Raw genomic sequence first — 19,027 nt, 5'->3', positions numbered from 1 at the left:
AATACACTAGCATATCTCTGCATAGTAGAGGCAGGGAGGGTGAAAACCAGGAAAATAAATTACTCTAACAACATATCTTGGCAGCATAATGGTCCATTTCCAGCAAAGAGCAAAATAGACATTACATGACATGCTCTTATTTGAGATAATCTTTTATGTTTGGTGATGATTAACAATCCAAATAAATCAATATGAACAAAGTTTAAGAATAAAAAGATTTAAAAAGCCCTTTAATTGTCCTTTCTATCAAAAAAGAATACATTTGTTATTTATAACCATAAAGAACCGTACTAATTTTCACAAAACGTTTAAGATTCAACATATTCAGGAGTGGCAGATTCACATAGCAGCCATGAAATGCGCAAATAAAAATCTACATTGAGAGAATATTAAAGGCCAGCCTGAAACAGAGAAATGAAAAACATTCAAAGTAAATGTCTTGCTAGGTAGCCAGTTCAACATTAAGAGCCATCTGGTCTCTTTTCATGCTCCATATCCACTGTCCTCACCAACGTAGACGTGGACATGGTTTTTCGTCCCCTAATTAAGTGGAATCAATTTGGAATGGTAGGGCAGCGCTGCACAACCATTTACATTTTTTTTTGACAAGTAGTTGCCCGTTATTAGTTAGGTTTCGAAAAAATCTTGCACCAAGGGAACTAAAATCTTCACTTGAGAGATTTCCGCTTTTGTTTACTAAATCTTAACTTCACAACATTTCTTTCAGATAATCAAAGGGATAGATACCAGCCTTGTATTACAGATGAAGAAATTGTGGTATTTAGGCGTGAATTTACAAAATCAAAGGGCAAGTTCTATACCAGGAAGGGAATTTGGAGTCAAGGAAGTGGAAATAAAATCCTTCCTCTAGCGCGTAGTAGCTGTATGACCTTAAGATAGCAAATATATCTCTTAGTTTTAATTTCCTCAATTATAAAATTAGAGTAATGTATATGAAAGTGAGCCCAGTCTGCTGAGTCTCTTGCTGAACCTCAAAAATCTGAAACTTTAAAAATCTGAAAATAAATTCATCATCCTCCCCTTCTCTCATTCTCCATCCTTCTTCTTTCTCTTATGATCACTAATTTGCTAATTGGTGCTTTAGTCACTCAAGCCAAACATTGGAAAGATATTCTGTAACCCTCTGTTCTCAGATGGTCAAAACTATGTATCAATTATACCTCTTAAAGATCTTGAGTATCTCTTCCTTTCTTCATCTTCACTTGCCTTTGTCTCAGTCAAGTTTTTCACCGATTAGAATTATTGCAAATGTCTCTTAACTGTTTCATCCATTGTAACCATCCACGATACTGCTAATCTGATTACTGAAATCAAAAATATGTTATCAACCCTCCTTTTAAAATCTTCTATACCCTTCAGTTTAAAAAGTGGAAACATCTTAACACAGCGTAAGCACCTGCACCTTCAGCATCATTTCCTGTCTTTCTACAAAGCCTTCCTCTAATTCAGCTGAAGTGACCTGCTTAGTAAGACTCTAGGCTGCCAGGTTTCCCCATGTCTTTGGCCTTTGTCTGTTCATTTGCCACTGTCTGATTAACTCCCGGTCACTCCTCAAGATTCACACTTTCATTTTAACCTCCAAAGAAGGAAAAATAAATCACCTTGCTCACCCAATAGCACATGTGCAACACGCTCACCAAAGAAGATGAATTGAATCAGAGTACTAAACAGGTAAAAAGAAAGGTGGCCCATTTCAAGGACCCCAGTGCCCCTGTATTCACTTCTTCTTTACTTACCCATCTCTGTGTTGAGTTAATTTGAAAGCTGGTCATCTGAAGGGAAGTCTACCACTCTTCCTCACACTAAAATGTTCTCAAAGAGGACTTTCTGTTGATCTAGTTACAAAGAGGATGGAAAGCTCTTAGAAGTCAGAATGTCTACCTCTCTTCTGCTATCCTCATATTCAGACCATCATCAGTGCATTCGAGTGGAAGAGTAATGTCAGTTCCCGCAGTCCTTGGTTGGAAATAAGCTGATGAATGTGAATGTGTTGGTGGCAGAGAAAAAAGCTGATGAAGAAGCTGAGAAACGGCAGCTCCTGGCTTGCCCAGAAATTAGCCCGGAGAGCATTTAATCAGTGGCCATGATTTAGGCTGTGGTCCAGCTGTGGAGACCCTTATAAGTTCATTGCATACTGTTTTGATTTTACCTTATTATGTTTGGGATTTTTTTTGTTATTATAGTTGTTCAGTATAGAAAAAGAACACTGAGGATATTTCACACTTTAACTTTATGTAACGTTACGTGAGCAACCATCAGCTTTTAAAGCTTATCAACTGTTTGCTTGTCATCCCTTCAGTTAAAGTTGGGCAGCCTTAAACTTGTTAGCATCCACATAAATGCTAACTTTTCCTCCACAGGGTGGTTGATCATACGCCTGGGTTTGCTCAGACTAGTCCTGGATCATATAGAGGGTACTGGGATCTAGTCTACTGCCAATGTATAAAAATCAGAAACCATGGGACTGACTCCATGGCTTAGTTCTTAAGTTCAGCACACTCTCCTCCAGTGGCCTGGGTTTGATTCCTGGGCATAGAATACCACCACTCATTAGTAGCCATGTGACTCATACCTGGCACAGGTATTAGCTCCGGGAGAATCTTTCTGAGCAAAAGGAGGAAGATTAGCAATGGATATTAGCTCAGGGAAAATCTTCCTCAGCAAAACAAAACAAAACAAAACAAAACACCAGTTTAAGAGGTAAAGCGTTTATTTGGGATCAAAGAATTGCCATTCAGGGAGAAACCGAAATAGGGTCCTGATTACAGGAGAGGGGCTCAGGGATTTTAGGGAGAAAAGGAGGAAGATGAGGTGAGATGTTTTCAAGAAGCGTTCAGTGGTGTTGACAAGCTAAGCCGCCGTTGGCTGCACATGATTAGGTATTGATCCTACCTTCAGAAGGTCCGCAGTCATCAGTCCTGTGATCAGGATGCTGTGCTCCTGTTGACTTCTCAAACTATTGCTGGTCAAACAATTGCTATTTTGGCCCAGTCCAAGGTTCAAGGAACAAGATGAGCAAGGCCTCTTCCTCTGGAATGGCTGCTCTGGCTCTGCTTTAAAATGGCTCCCCTAATGTCAATTTCTCACCTTCTTAATGCCTTCTTTCAGTCTCAAAGTCTCTCAGTTTACACAATAAATGTAATGTTCTCTCCATCCATAGGGGAACTAAGCAGAGCTCAAAACTTCTCTCTGCAATGCTTGCAAGGGGAAAACGACAAAATATAATTACTAGATTGTAAAAGAATCCAGTTTAGGATTCATGGGAAGACTCTTAAGGAAGGAAGTTTCGAGATTCATAAGTTAGGTCAAGAGTACCTATATAACCTATATAACTATATAACCTATGTAATTCACCTCTATAGAAAGGGCTTTCTCAGCTTTCACATTTACTAAGGTCTTGACCATGAGACTAGAAAGAGGGGGAGCTAATTTGAGGAACCGAAAAAAGTCCAATGTCAGCCGTAGGATGAGAGAGGAGGTGTTGTGAGAAATTAGACGAGAGAAGTCAGCAGAGTTCAGAACAGCCAGCCTTGGGAGCCAGGTCAAGGATTTTCAAATTCACTCTAAAGCGATAACAAGAAAAATACTGCAATATTTAAGGAAGGCTGAATTCTGATTTTATCTACTTCTTATTAAAAAGAATACTCTGACATCTGCGTGGATAATGGATTAGGGTTGGGTCAGGTGTATGGATAGTAATGGAATTGTGGAGACCGGTAGCAAGCTAAAGTGACCGCCATCATCAGACAGTGTGGGAATTTAGCTATAGTGGTTGTGGCAGAAAGTAAACAGTTTACCTTCAGAATTAAGAGGACTAAAACTTGAAAAATATTTTTTTGTCCTGAATGTTTCTATTTATATCAAAGCAAAGAGACATCTAGAAATCATCTCTGTGGACAGGTGAATATTTACATTAATTGTTTCCTTTACTCTTAATCAGTTTTGCCCTTAATGGCTGGGAGGACACCTTCAGAGAGGAAATTGGGCCTGATGTTTTCATAGGGCAGACCAGAGCAGCAAGAGAGAGCAGGGCACCGGAAAGAAAGAAAGTCTTTCTGGGAGCACCGCTTATCCCAAAGAGCTAGGAGCATTTCCAGGCCAGCCCTCCATCCTTCTCTGAGCATCCCTCCCTCTGTCCACATCTTATTAGAGAGTCCACCTAGGACCAGCACGAAAAGCGATTTTGCTGTCCTGACAATTTAACACTCAAGTGAACTCAGATGAATCTACAACAGGAGTTACTTCTGTTTACAAATCAGTATCTAAATGGTACCAATTTTGCAAGCCTTTGGATCTAATTTGTTTTGAGGATACAATAAAACTCAGTTAAAATTTGTTTTTTCTGTAACTTGAGGCAGCTGAATGTCAGCATTTGTGACATACCCAGACAGTTGGGAAAGAAAAAATGTGTCTGTGTAGTCTTACTTATGCAAACAGAGTTCCCGAGGAAATGATTCTTGATATTTTCAGTCTTCCCTTCTGAGAAAACAAATTCGGATCCTATGGGAAAGAAAGTATGATTAAAAGAGTTTCTTCTACCGCTACTGTTTGTCCTACTGTATCCCAACGTATCACTCCCTTGCCTCTGATTAGGATTAGGAATTATATTGATTCAAACCAGTTTCTTTCAAGTTCAATTTTTGCTGTGTATTGTGTGGAAACATGACTTGACTTCATTTCATCTCAGCGATATTTGTGAGGCATTGTAAATAAAAATCTTTCAGACTTTAATGCAGTTCAGTGAAAAGTTTATAAGAAACTCAAATAACTAATGTAATACTTAAAAAGAGTAGATCACATATTAATAACGTCTACCAGGTGGTATTTTATTTTTATTTGGTAGAAATGAAACTCTCTGTGACACCTAACCCTGAGAACTTCTAGTATAGGCATTCATTTATATGCTTTCATTATACTCAGTGAGTGGAATATGCTGGAATCTACACCCATGACCTGGATAATGTGCCGTGTAATTTCTGTTTTTGCACTCAGACATGAAACTCATTAGCTTTTGTGGTTTCAGTGCACGTGCATTGAACAGAAAAGCATTTAATTATTACAACCAAGGAGGTGATTTTAATTTTTAGTAAAAAAGAAGCTAAATGAGATCAGAAAAAGTTTTTAAAGTTGCCCTGTAATCGTGCTAATGCATCATCCTTTATATTATTTACTGGATACCAACAAATGATATGTTTTATTTTAACAGGCAATTTGCTGCCAGAGGTGTGTTTTTCTTCCAAAGGGTAAGTGCCTTTTAAGAAATATTATATAGAATTATCACGGTTTCTGATTTATAGCTTTGAAGAGCCTATTAATTTAAAAGCCCAGTGGCTGACAGCAGTGTTGTTTAAAGGCAAGGATATATAGTATTAATTATCTTAAGCTCCAGATTATTGTTCATGCTGCAAACATTACGTAGAAAGGACAGACTGGAACAGTTCTCTATTTTAGTAAGAATAATTAATTAACCTGGCAATTTTAAAAGAAATACCTGTTGAAGTAAAATACAAAGAACACAGATCTGTTTGGTCACATTTGTTTTATTTCTAGGTAGTTTCCAACAGTTTTCATGGAAATTACAGCCCCCCATGGGGTATGGCTGCAGTTTTTGTTACTGATCTTTGTCATTTGGTTGGTTGGAATTAGAGAATGGCTTGGTCATTTTGGAAGTTAAAAAGGGTTGTATCTTCATGTTACTATTTGCCAATAAGACTATATATATTCTTTACTTGAGCCCATAGAGGTTGTAAAATTTAGTAAGATATTAGGTTTGAGCCTGAGTTAAGTTTTATTGCTGAATCAATCTAGTATTAAATTTTCAAGAATCCTATGAGGTTTAAAAGTAAGCTAAATGTTGAAGTACAGTCTATTTTATATTTTATTGTGTAGCAAGAAATGATCAGCGCATGGGCTTGTTTCTCCGCTTGCCTTCTCTAAGCATTGTCAGACAGTGAAAACGTGAGGGGGTATAATGTACTGCATACCTGGCATAGAGTCTATGTTTCTTGGAGTCATGGGCTATGTCTTCAGAAGATGCCCTTCAACATTTTCTATGGCAAACATTGATGTCTACTCCTGCTCTTGGTTCTGATCCTCACTTGTTTATATTTGTTGGCAGACTACCTACCATCACTGTTTTACTTTCATACTTGCAGATGCTCTAGCAAGAGAAACTCATTGTCTTTAGGGCATTTGAACCCTGCTGTGGGTTGTAATAACAGAGTGGCTCTATGTGTAGTTATGTTGTGAAGATCAGTAAATTCATAGATGATAACTCTTTTCTCTGCCTAATAGTTGTTCCTTTATAAGGTCTGTGTTTGTGTGATAAGAGGATGTCGGCATATTAGCCTGATTTACAACATGCATGCTAACCATGATGTCAAGTTATTTAGTTAACAGAAAACTGCATTTTGGAAAGAAACAAAAAGTGACTTTTAAAAGCCATGCACTGTTATGGTAGGAGCCCATAAAACTTAAATAAGTGACCAAGAAGTATTTTCAAAAGCACAATTTACAAATTTTTCCATGTCATAGTGGACATTAGTTATGATAAAGTTACAGCGAACTTCTTTTTCTAAGTTTAATCTTAACTACATAAACTTATGATATATGTTATCATAGTGTTCAGACTACATTGCACAAAAAAATCAAGAGAATTAAAATTTTCAACATTTCCTGACTTTTTCCCTCCTCCATACGAATGCTCTGGGGAAAAGAACAAAGGCTTTGGGGTAAACTAAAATTGACTTGTAAACCTAGCACCAGCCCTTACTAGCTGTGTGACCCCAGGCAAGCTACTTAACTTCTCTGAGATATTTTCATCATTCTTCAAACTGGATATAATACTCCCTATGATGCAAGACTGCTGTAATGAGGCTGCAAGTGATTTGTCAGTTCCCTCTTTCTCCTTAGAGTAAATCTATTGTTACGTGCACACAGCCTCAGACAAACTCCTTACTGCTCTATCTGATAAAACTGTAATTTCATGGTGTGCTTGTTTGGTCTGTTTGTTTCTTTTGTGTATGTAGACTTCCTCTTGGGTACACTGAATTGGCAGGGTATTGACATTTTTGAAATAAAGGCATAGTATCTTGCTAAACTCTATGTAAAGATTTTACATTCTGTCCCTGTCCATGTGTCCACCCAGGGGATCGCCCTACGGGTATTTATGAACACAACTCTCATTTTAGTAGCTCTTTCTGTATCTAAATACCTCTTTCCTTTCTTGCCCTTCCTTCACTGTCTCTACTTAGGCTATTTGCTGTGCATAGAACCACTCCTCTTTACTATATACTGAAGCTTGGAATCAGGACCCTGTTCTTGCTTCTTTTATTCCTTTATCTAGGAAAGTACCTCCTTTTTGCAATGTTTTCTCTAAAAACACTGCTGGGGAATTGGATACTTAAATAGCTGAAAATGATTCAATCGCCTTCTTAGTTAATATTTACATTTCAACGAGCTTTTGTTATGGCTGAACCTAAATGCAAGGGGCCATGATGATCTCTGTGGCATGGGGAATAATTTGAGGCCAGAACTGTTTCCCAGGCATCCCCATAAACTGTAAAAAGTAGTGTTGCTTCCTGTCTGTACTTACTATAAACACCTACATACGTACAGGACTTCTCATTCATATTCTCTTTCTCTCGTCCACCTCTCTCTCACTGCCTATAAACAACCTTAAACAGACATAGATGGATATCTAGGCTTCTTCTGTAAAATTTAAACACATTTTCTCCTAAATATATTTTAAATCTCTTCTCTGCTGTTGTCCAAGCCTTTATATTTTGTTAGTTTCTTTCAAAACTTTAAGAATAATTTACATTTTTAATCGTGTTTTCATTGTCACAAATTGTCATACACCTTAGCCAAATAATTCTGTTAAGGTTGGAAGGTATTATAATATTTGTATTTCTGATCAGAAAACTGAGACAGAGGTGACTTGGCCAAAGTCGGGAAAGCAAAGATGGGTTAATCCCAGGGATTCTGACACCCAATCCAGTTCGTATGCAGATATTATTCCATCGCATAAAAGCAATTTCTATGCTATTTTCCTTCTATGGATTTATTCATACATATGGAAATAGGAGAAAGAAGAAAACCAAGCAAAATGTGCTGTGGGTGGGAATGTGAGTCAGCTCTTCAATGAGCCAGACTCTCACCAGGCTACTTGCCAGGATAAACTCGGTGTTGACAGGAGTTTGATTTCAATTTTTTTATAGCAAAAAGCCAAAAATGAAAGTAGTTTACAAGTGATAAATGAGATATTCATTTTTAAATAGAATTCTCTGCTTGAATAATGGAATGCATATATGACATTGCTACAGTTCTTGAGAACATAGTAGAAGACCCTGGATGCGACATTTTGGTGGGCACAGCTAACTAATTCTGGAAAAAAAAGAGACAGTGGATTCCCCTGAGAAAATTTTAGTTGACCTTTAAAATGTCATTCCAAGTGCTTAGGTAATAAAAAGTTGGAAATTTTTGATATTTGTTGATTTTATCTCAAAGTTTTATGTTGATTTATTTTCTATGGTTGCTGAAAAGTGACTACCGGGTTCTAGGGCTTGCAGAAAATACCTTCCTTCGTCTCAGTCCTTTCTTCTATGTGAGATCAAAGGTCCAATGGTTTGCTTCACTCTTCTTGAGTCAAAACTTACCAGTTATACCGATCATAAAAAAAATTTTCCCCAATTAGATAAATTGGATGTTTTGGTTTTGTTTTTTGTTGGCTTCTTGATTGTCTTTAACAGTCATTCTATATTAATTTTGACAAATTCAGGGAGTGAGGTTAAATGATCATGAGAGTAGGGTCATTCTTGAACTAACTGTTGGTGCAATGAGTGTATCTGGGATTATAGGGTAGAAGTTGGTCAGGAGTGTCTATTTATTATGAAGATGTCCACCGTATGAGATGCACTCAAATCTAAAGTTCTCCTTTCTGAATAAATTGCATTTTTTCACTAGAAGATGGAAAAATCCAGAAAGATCACTTCTTTCTTTTTCTTTTTTTCCTTTTTGGTGGGGAAGATTGGCCCTGAGCTAACAGCTGTGCCAATCTTTCTCTATTTTATGTGAGACACTCCCACAACATGACTTGATGAGCGGTGCTAGGTCCGTGCCCAGTATCCAAACCCGCAAATCCTGGGCTGCTGAAGTGGAGCGCACAAATGTAACCACTACATCATGGGGCTGGCCCCCAGAATGTTCATTTCTTTACATCTAGAATGTTCTTTCTTGCACACATGCTTTAAAACCTCCATCATGGACTCTTGGATTCCCCACCATATGCAGAGGTGCATCTCCTTTTTATTTCTTCATCATTACTCCTAGTCATTTTCAGTTACCACGAAGATATCTGAGAAACATGGTACCAAGTTCTCCTGAGTGATGGTATTTGCCTTTCGTTTCTGAATCAAGCTCTATGCTTCTTTATACCTTCCAACTTTGGACATATTTTCATGGGCAATTTGATCATTAGCAAATTTATGAGACCTAAGTTTATATTGCTGTTTCAAGTAAATATTTAAAGCACTCCAAAAAATCTTTTTTCAGTGAGTTTCATTCTATGTAGAAAAAACTCCACAATCATTCCTTTTTCTTACATATCGTCATTTGCTTTTATACATTTACCTTGAAGTAAGTGCAAGTTTGTCTCGCTCAACTTCAGAGACTGATTCGGGAGAGTGAAGGTGCCACATTTCTCTCAGAATTCCCAAGGACTGATTTTCTTCATCTAAACAAATATAACCAGTATAAAACCTTCATATTGAAAATAAGTATAAATATTGAAACCTGAATTATATAATAAAATTAACATGGTAAACTTCTCTTTCCACAGTGAAATGCTCCTTGTAGAAATCATACTAATTGCAGCTAGTGGATTACGGTAACTTAAAGCAAAAAAACTTCGCCATAATCGCACCACCCTTTGAGATAGCTACCACTGATGTTCCAGAGTGTTCTACTAGACTTTAAAGTGCATTCATTTACACCTCAAAATTTGCAATTGTGTAGGTTTATTCCAATCCCTTTTCTTAGATAAATGCTTTTCCATCCTGCTCTGTGTCCCAAGAGGCACCGAACAAAGCCTCTTTTGCCTTCTGGCTTCTTTTGGTTCATTCTGGGAGAAGGCCTGGAAGATCGGAAGGAGAGTGGAGCGCGAGATCAGGTTTTCATTTGCCTGTCTCTCTCTTTCCCAGGTCGCCTCACAGCTCTAGGTTCCTCTCAGTGCACACTTCCCTAGACAGCAAATTCTGGGTTCCAGGAACTGCTCCTTCCCCTGTTCCTGCCATAGCGGGGAGAGTGAGAGTTCTCCTGTGGAGCCCCATGGGTTTTGTGAACGCTCCACCTACATCTTTGGAAATGGTCCCCTACTTAAACCATCTGAGAATTATCCTAATTTGAGCGTGCCATCTGTTTCTAGTTGGGACACTGACTCATAGTGTACTTTATAAATTGTTTAATTGCCTGCTTTTTATTTTGTTCTACAATATGTCTTGAACATTTTTGCATGTTTTTCAGTGTTATGTTGCCACATTTTCACAGCTCATGCTCCACACCTACCACAATTTGACATATACCTTCTTTTCTATTTTCTATTTTTCATTATTAGTGGCAGGGCCATAATGAGCACCCCTGTAGATATGTGCATCCTCGATTATTTCCTTAGGATAAATTCCCAGAAGTAAACTAATAGAAGTAGTTTCAAATGGCATGCTATTATTAGTACTGCAGATTTATAATCAAAGAAATATGCTCTATTGATCATTCTTTGGCTCTCCCATGTCTATACTACCGAAAGCAGTTCAGCACTCTCTTCTGAGTCCTGTTACTTGACGATGAGAGAGCTGGATCTGCAGGCTCTAGGATTTCCTCAGGGTACATTCTAAGTTTTGTTTGCTCATAAGATCATTGACCCACATTTCTTAATTAGCAACAGGAGCTCCTTTGTGGTTAGACACCAGGCCAGGTGGAGCCATAGTAGGCCCTGCTACCAAAGGGCTATCCAATGCTATGCAAGGCCCTCTGCTGGAAACGCCTCCATTGCATCTCTCCATACTTCCCTCATCCTTTACACCAGTTCTTCCCTGTTCAGGACAGGAGGGCCTGGAGACAAACCTATGAACCATATTCAAGTATTTGCAGAATTCACTAATAAAGAGTGACCTTTAGTGACTACATGTTCATTTAAGAGGGGAATGATTCCCTTCCATCTTTTGTTTGTTCACGTGCCCATGCTAATATGAGGCTGACCATTGTGAACATTGTTTCAATCTTGTAAATGCCCATCTTTGTGCTCTGAAAGAACCGAAGCAGTTGAAACGCAAATGAAACAAAAATTCAGGCTTTTGTTTTTCTTTTCTTAAATAGAATTATAAATTTCACACAACTCAAATACTCAATTTATAACTATAAAAATGACCCAGATGATACAAAAATTGTCACTAGAGTTATCAGCATGTTTCTACATCTTGGCTAAAAGCCCAGGAAGAATAGATTTACAGAATGAAAATCTGGAGTGTTTTATAAATATTATAAATACTGTTATCACTGAAGAAAATGTGTACTTGGAGGCAGCAACTCTTACAAAAGGAATATAAAACATGCATATACATCATTTTCTTAAATGTTCTCCCATCTTCTCTGATTAACTGAACAAAAAATAATTACTGTCATGGGAGAACAAATAAACAATAACAAAATACCTCTCCAAGGTTTTATATGTGTTTTTTAAACTTAGTTTCCCCAGAAACTGGACATCCTGTCATGTATTTTTGGAGATCCATGAGTTATGAGATTTTTATGGATAAGTGTGTGTGTATGTTTTCATTCTATAATAATCTTTAAAAATGTTGACACATTAATATTAATGAAATCCTAATTAACCACCTGATAATATTGTGTGTCATGCGACTTCAAATTGTTTCACTATAATTGGTAAGAAATCACAGGAAGAGAGAGATCCCTTAAATAATGTTATAGTGCGTAATTTCAGTCAAAGCCATTTGAAGCCTAGAAAGTTTTACTAACCAAAATTTCACTGTAGTTGGATTGTACAAAATTGTTGGGAGAATTAAGTTATTACATGACAAATAATAGTGCAGCCCTGTGGAGTTTATAGAAGTCTCCACTCTAAAATTCAGCAATGTTGGGGGCCGGCCCTATGGCCCAGTGGTTAAGTTTGCGCACTCCACTTCGGTGGCCCAGGGTTTTGCTGGTTCAGATCCTGGGCACGGACATGGAACCACTCATCAGGCCACGTTGAGGCAGCGTCCCACATGCCACAACTGGAAGGACCCACAACTAAAATATGCAACTATGTACTGGGGGGATTTGGAGAGAAAAAAGTAGGGAAAAAAAATGATTGGCAACAGCTGTTAGCTCAGGTGCCAATCTTTAAAAAGAAAAAAAATTCAGCAACGTACTCACATTAAAAGTGGCAATTTAGTTTCATATAAACAACATCATTGGTGATAAGATATTAAACCTGTTATTTTGAATTGTATAGGCTCTACAGTTTTATTTATAAATTTCGAGATTTTGAGGTTTTTAAAAAGTCATGTAAGGGCTAATTTTTTGTTTATACATTGATAAATAATATTAAAATAAGGGCAATTTTAATCAAAATAAGGCATTTGTGAGAAAATTTTGCTTGATGTGTGATACATTCATCACTAGATTTTCAGAAACATTTAATATTGGTCATTCTCCTATATCCAGGATCAGAACTGTATTTATTTTTGAACCATGCCTTTCCCCACCACTACTTCTCCCACGTATTCAGTTAGCCGGTAACTGTAGAGGGTAAATTGTAATCTACACCCTGAAAGCCGCTCAGAAATTTCTGCAGAAAATGTAGACGTTGGTCATGGTATATACAAATTTTTCTCAATAAAACATAAATCTTGATTGCAGTGTCTAGAAATCCAGAAGTACTTCACCAAAAGCATAAGGAACCAAATGAACGGGTATGTCACTTCACTGTGAATCATGAAGGAATTTGGAAGATGATTAAATTCCTAAACAAATTGAGACCAGAGCTTATCAAGGTGTGAAGAGCTCTTATATTCATTGCTGGAAGATAGACTTGAGTATTTCTAGATGCTTCTTGCCTTCTGGTTACACTACGGGGAAACATCTGTAAGATTCAGATGTTTGGTAATATTACTCCTTATTAATAAATGTTGCGTGTGATTCGCTTGTCGTTTTGTACCTCAATAGTGCAGTATATTCCTAACCATTTTGCTTTCAGTCGGCCAAGCTACTCCAGACCATCTTTCTTGCCACTGCTAAAATAATCTTGCTTAACATTTTTTTCATGTGCTGGACAATCTCCCGTTATTTTCATGTCCAAAGGTCTTAGGCTGGCATCCAGTGTCCCTCCTCCGCAGCCTATCTTTCCAACCTTTTACCCTGTACTCCATAGCATGACCTTCTGCTCCAGAAAGAGTGCTCTACTCACTGATGCTTAAACACGCTTGCTCCTTTCAGCCTATCTTCTATGAATCTTCCTGGGTGCAGTCTGTTATTATATTTCCCACCTCTGAACCCCCATTTCAGATAGTGTATGGATCACTAACTTTTCATTAATTACGTTTCCTGATGTTTGGAAATAACGTTTCCCATGGTCCTCCAATTAGATAATAAATTTCTTAGGGACGGAGTTTCACTTTGTGTAGCACCTAGAATGATTTTAGCCCTCCCATAGCACTCAATAACTTTCACTGAATTAATGTCTTAATTTTGATTTTATATTTATTAGATTAAAACTATGAACTGTTAAATTGTGTTGCATTATTCATATGCCTTTAATAATATTCTGGGATAAAGCTACTGATTCCATGGGGAAAAAAAATAGAAAACCACAACAAAATACTTTGGGCAAAAATAAGGAGTTCTGGAGTTCCAAATTTGCGCATGATATTAGAATATGGGTATTCCTTATACGTAAACGACTCATTTAAGAACTGAGAACTCCTAAATTCTGTACTTAACTTACCAAGTCCTCAGTGTTGAACTAAGTGTAAAATGGGCAAATATAGAAAAGATATTTTGCAAAACTAAAAATACTTGACTGTGTGTATATTACCATTAGCACTGCTACTTTTTGTGTACTATTTTTCTTTCTTCCATGCAGAGTATTTATTATTTGTAGGTGTAAATCAAGACAACTTCATACATATTGTACAAAACACACATCAAAATCTTGACATTATATATTATTCTCTTTGAGGGGAAAAGTTTCACAGTTGCCTGGAATACAGGCCTCACCTCGGTGTATTATTTGAGAATGTAGGAAATGTCACACAGACTCAGATCTGTGGTCCAGTCAGCTCCCGAGTCAGTCCGGAATGGTCTTTGATGGTCATGCAAAAGATAATTTTATAGGACAGTATGGTTGCCCACTATGATGTCAGCCTTCAAAGCTCAGAAAAGGTTGTTCCACTACCAACCATTGGGCTTCCAGCTGGACAGGGTCATTGCTTTGCCTGATATTGGAGAACAACCAGGCAGATTGCATAATAACATATGTGTGCTCAACATGCTTTATTTCTATGAGTCTGCAGTTGCAGCTGTTCTCATGATGTAGTTACCCATGGAAGCAAGGACCACAGAGCTTTTACCACTAAGTGATAGCAAAACTGAATGAGAACAATTTTGTTCAGATAGCAGGCGAGAACAAAAATGCTTGTATGCAATTAGTTCAGAAGCTTTTAAAGAATGACAGTTTGAAATAATTTTTTCCAATACAAAATTTCAAGGAAGCTTTTGTGAATTAATTTTATAATAGCATTTTAAACAGATCATTTACGTAGATGTAAACATACATTCAGGGAGATGTTGGCCTTTGTAATTAGATTTAGCCCTGGAAAATCTAGGGCTAAAGTCATTGACATTTTTACAATTCAACCATAGACTAATTAACATATATTTATTTGTTTTGACACATTGGGGACTCTTTCAATTCATTAGCACCAAAATGCACATTCTTAATTTCTCTATTCTTCAGGAGAATCTAAAGATGAAAGTGCTGTTTCATTAGTCTCTCACCTTTATAATGCCGCCTCTAAACAACATCCTTATTAGTAAAATATGATGGAAGTGACTTTAGGGTAGAAACAATGAATATTTATTTAGGAACTGGCTTTTGGCCAATCTTTCTGTACCCTGAAGGCATAAATATTATATACCAGAGCACTTCAATTCCCATGCACTTATAATTTTTTTTCTCTGCACATCTGTGAAAGGCGTAAGTATCTGTGCGACACTTTCGAGAACTCATTTGTCAACTGCTCACCTGTGGTTGGAAGCTATAATAGGCAATTCTATTCAATCATGAAATGTTAAATAGGTATAAATTCTGGTTAACTATCTTAAGTTAAATAGTTAAAGTATAGAGGAGAGCGTGCTGATTATCTTAGTCTCCTAAATTTTGAGTAAGTGGATTTTTAATAATAGAGAGAAGTAGTTAAAAATGAAAATAACTTGTATCCCTGAAGTCAGTCTTTGTGACAGAGTGTTGAAAGCTGGCAAGCAATGTTTTTTCGAACATTCTCTCTGTTGGCATTATGTTTCCTTGTGGGGAATGTGTTTGCCACACCTCTCAGAGAATCACTGTAATTGCATGAACAGGTAAGTTGAATTATGGATGTTGAAGCCACAACTTGCTAAAGGGAACCAATGGCATTATTTTCAAAGCCCTGACATCTCCTTGAACAAAATGCTAGGGCTTCTTCAATGCAATAGAATTCCCATATTACTCGTTTTTTTTGGTCACTCCGACTACGCTGGGGTGTCTGCAGCATTCACATCTCTGAATCACTTGTAAGTAGAGGAACAGCTCAAGAAAAATTAAATTTTCAGCACTTTCACTTCTTGGCTACTCCTTTTAAGGCTTAATCTGTATTTGTGTTTAATACTTATTTCTCTTTATACCCTAACTGTTTTTATTAAAACATTATATGTTCATAAAACACAGGGGCTGAATTATTTTTATTTTTTATTAATTTAATTTTAATAAGCTTTGTGCACAAGTAGGAACTTCATGAATCGTTTTGATATTAAACTTGTCAGCATTAGTTAAATGTACTCTTTCTTCCTTTGAACTGGAAAACACTTTAAAAACATCGCTTATGACCCTTAGCTGTAATACCCAGTAGATTGAATTATTTGGGTATAACCTTTACTACAATGTAACCCTCACCTGTGTAAGCTCTGAACCAACCAGCTTGCTGTTCTTGTCAAATGCATAACAAATATTGGTTGAATGAATAAATAATTATCGCCAAATAGAATTTACTACCAACATAAACCGTGGACTTACACATTCCATAATAACTTCTTAAATTAACTATACCTCAGCAATGTAGATAAACGTTTACAGAAAAGCTGCATATGTGGATGTCAATTATGTGCCGTAAATACAAATCTTGGTAAAAAAAAAAAAAAATCCTTGTTTTAGAGAATGGAAACTACAAATGGGTTGGGGGAAATGAGAAAGAAATAACTGGAAAAGTCCTTGTGGGCTTTCAGGAGCCATTTGACCAAGGGAAGAAAGTTCTACTCGAGAGAGGAGCACATCCGAGCCCCGGGTTGCCTGACAGGAAGGAAGTTAGACTGAAGAGAGGGAAGCAAGCCATCGGCAAGTGTAGATGGACTGTCTTTTATGTGTGGGGCATAGTGCTAGGTGGAGGAGAGAGAAGTTTGTAAGTTTGGAGAGGATAGTCATAAGCTTTCGGGAATGTAAAATCCACGGAGAAAGGCAAGATAGAAGAAAAACCAGCAACGTTAGTGGAAAGTACACTGCTCAGAAGTCACTGCTGAGAGATGTGGATAATAGGAATCCCAGGAAGCCAGAAACCTGTGAGCAATATATTATATGAGATAATGGATATGAAAATGCTGTGTCAACTGCCAGGGGATGTAAAAACGTGAGTAAGAATCATTATGTGGCCCACTGGAAAGAAGTCTACTATTTTCTGCCTAGCCCTTTTGAAAATGTTATATAAGTTAGCCTTAGGAGAGAGAGGTTATAGATCCAACCACCAGTTGGATAATGGCTGGTTAAGTTGATCTGGGATAACAAAGGGATCAAGAGTCAGGAATTGTTAGTAAGAGTTTACATTTTCTTCTTGTTAGGCCTTCAATCAGAGTTCCTAATGTTCACATTGGCTAATAACAGAAGTCGTAATTCTCATGATTTATTTACAAAAATGTTCCCACGGTCACTGATACATTTGGTGGGTAGATTTCTCAGCCTGTTCATACAGCTGGTTAACATTGTGTATATAAATCATTGTATCTATATATATGCCAACAGTGGTCACCAATCTTTCCTGGAATTCTGTTAATAAAAATATTTTAAGAGGGGCTGGCCCGGTGGTGTAGTGGTTGGGTTTGCATGCTCTGCTTCAGCAGCCCGGGGTTCATGTGTTCAGATCCTGGGTGCAGACTTAGCAGCACTCATCAAGTTACACTGTGGCAGTGTCCCACATAAAATAGAGGAAGATTGGCATAGATGTTACTCAGGGACTATCCTCCTCAAGCAAAAAGAGGAAGATTGGCAACAGACGTTAGCTCAGGGCAAATCTTCCCGCAAAAATAAAAATTTAAGAATGCATACACAACATATGCATGTGTATTTATTTATAAATCCCTTGCATGTATTTTACACTTATATATTGTGTGCCTTATAAAACATTCATAAAAATATAAAGCCAAAAAGGATTAGACTAAAAAATTAACATAAATTAAAGTTCTACTTACTGTACTCCATGGATCTTATGGCACACTCAGAATTCTGGGTTTGCATACCACTTTGATGACTATTGACTTACATTGTACTGTAGCACATAACCATCATTTGTAATAATAAAGGTATCGCCATTAGAACACCCATATTCATTTCTTGCTTGATAGCAAGAAATGCTTGCTTGATCTAAAAGATATTCCTTTCTCTGACATTCTCAACAAGCAGACACTGTTTCCTCTAGACATTCTTATCAGGTGAGGACATAGATACTATTCCAACTTTTGGGCAATTTTGTGGTTTCAGGCAAGCCCACCAGCAAGCTGGGGGTTGGGGACGAACAATGAATGGAGGTCAGTGAAATTTTTAAGTCTCAGCAGGAACCAACGGAACCATAGACAATCATCAGTCTATGTGGGCAAACGCCACATGTAGCCAACTAACCAATGCATTAAGGATTTACCTCATCTGGGCAAGGCTTTAGCACAATATTTGAACTTGCCCCTGTCTATATTTTGCATTTTAGCAGCTTAGGTCTTTAATTCTCCCACTATCTCTCTTTGTGAAAGGAGTTTATGAGAACTCTCCTACTTGACGTTGTAGTACAACTTATACTGTCTCCCAGTATTTTGTATGATTGATGCTAATCATCTTTGGGCTTCTAATTCATTGCGTCTTGAATAGCCCTAGCTTGTATGTATAATTAAAATACATCATTGTCATTGATAACTAGTGATTCAAAGCATGTGCTTTAATGGCATATTCCTGACTGATTATACATGTATATTTCATTCAAACACTAAAGACACAAAGTTGTTTCTTTCCAGGTGCTTAGTAAGGAGTATAATTTTAAAAATGAATAATGTCTGAGGATCTAATGTAAAACATGATGACTATAGTTGATAACACTGTATTGCATAATTGGAATTTGCTAAGAAAGTCGAACTTAAATGTTCAGTGATGGATGTGTTAATTAACTAGAGGGGGGAATCCTTTCACAATGTACATGTATATCAAATCACGCCAATGTACACTTTAAATATCTTACAATTATATATGTCAGTTATGCCTCAATAAAACTGAAACATAAAAAAATAAAAGAAATAAAAATTAGGACTGCCTTCAGAAGTTGGAGAAACCAGAGTAGGGGATACCCAGAAATTGGCAACTAATTAGACCTTTTCACATGGAATATGAAGCCAGAGTCAATGGCAATAATATGTATAGCAGAGTCCATTTAATCAATTGCCACAAGCA

The 19,027-nt window shown here is 37.2% G+C and overlaps 1 protein-coding gene across 1 annotated transcript in view; it reads left to right on the top strand.

Annotated features, from left to right (window-relative positions):
• TENM3 (teneurin transmembrane protein 3) overlaps positions 1 to 19,027 on the top strand; it is a 2,419,468-nt gene that overhangs the window by 409,542 nt on the left and 1,990,899 nt on the right. Inside the window, exon 3 of the mRNA XM_070253219.1 lies at positions 5,228 to 5,264. The gene's annotated coding sequence lies outside the window, so the exon portion shown is untranslated. The remainder of the gene's footprint in view (positions 1 to 5,227; positions 5,265 to 19,027) is intronic.

The sequence above is a fragment of the Equus caballus genome, chromosome 27 (genome assembly GCF_041296265.1).
Source record: "Equus caballus isolate H_3958 breed thoroughbred chromosome 27, TB-T2T, whole genome shotgun sequence".
NCBI lineage: Eukaryota > Metazoa > Chordata > Mammalia > Perissodactyla > Equidae > Equus > Equus caballus.
This window is presented reverse-complemented; position numbering and strand designations above follow the sequence as displayed.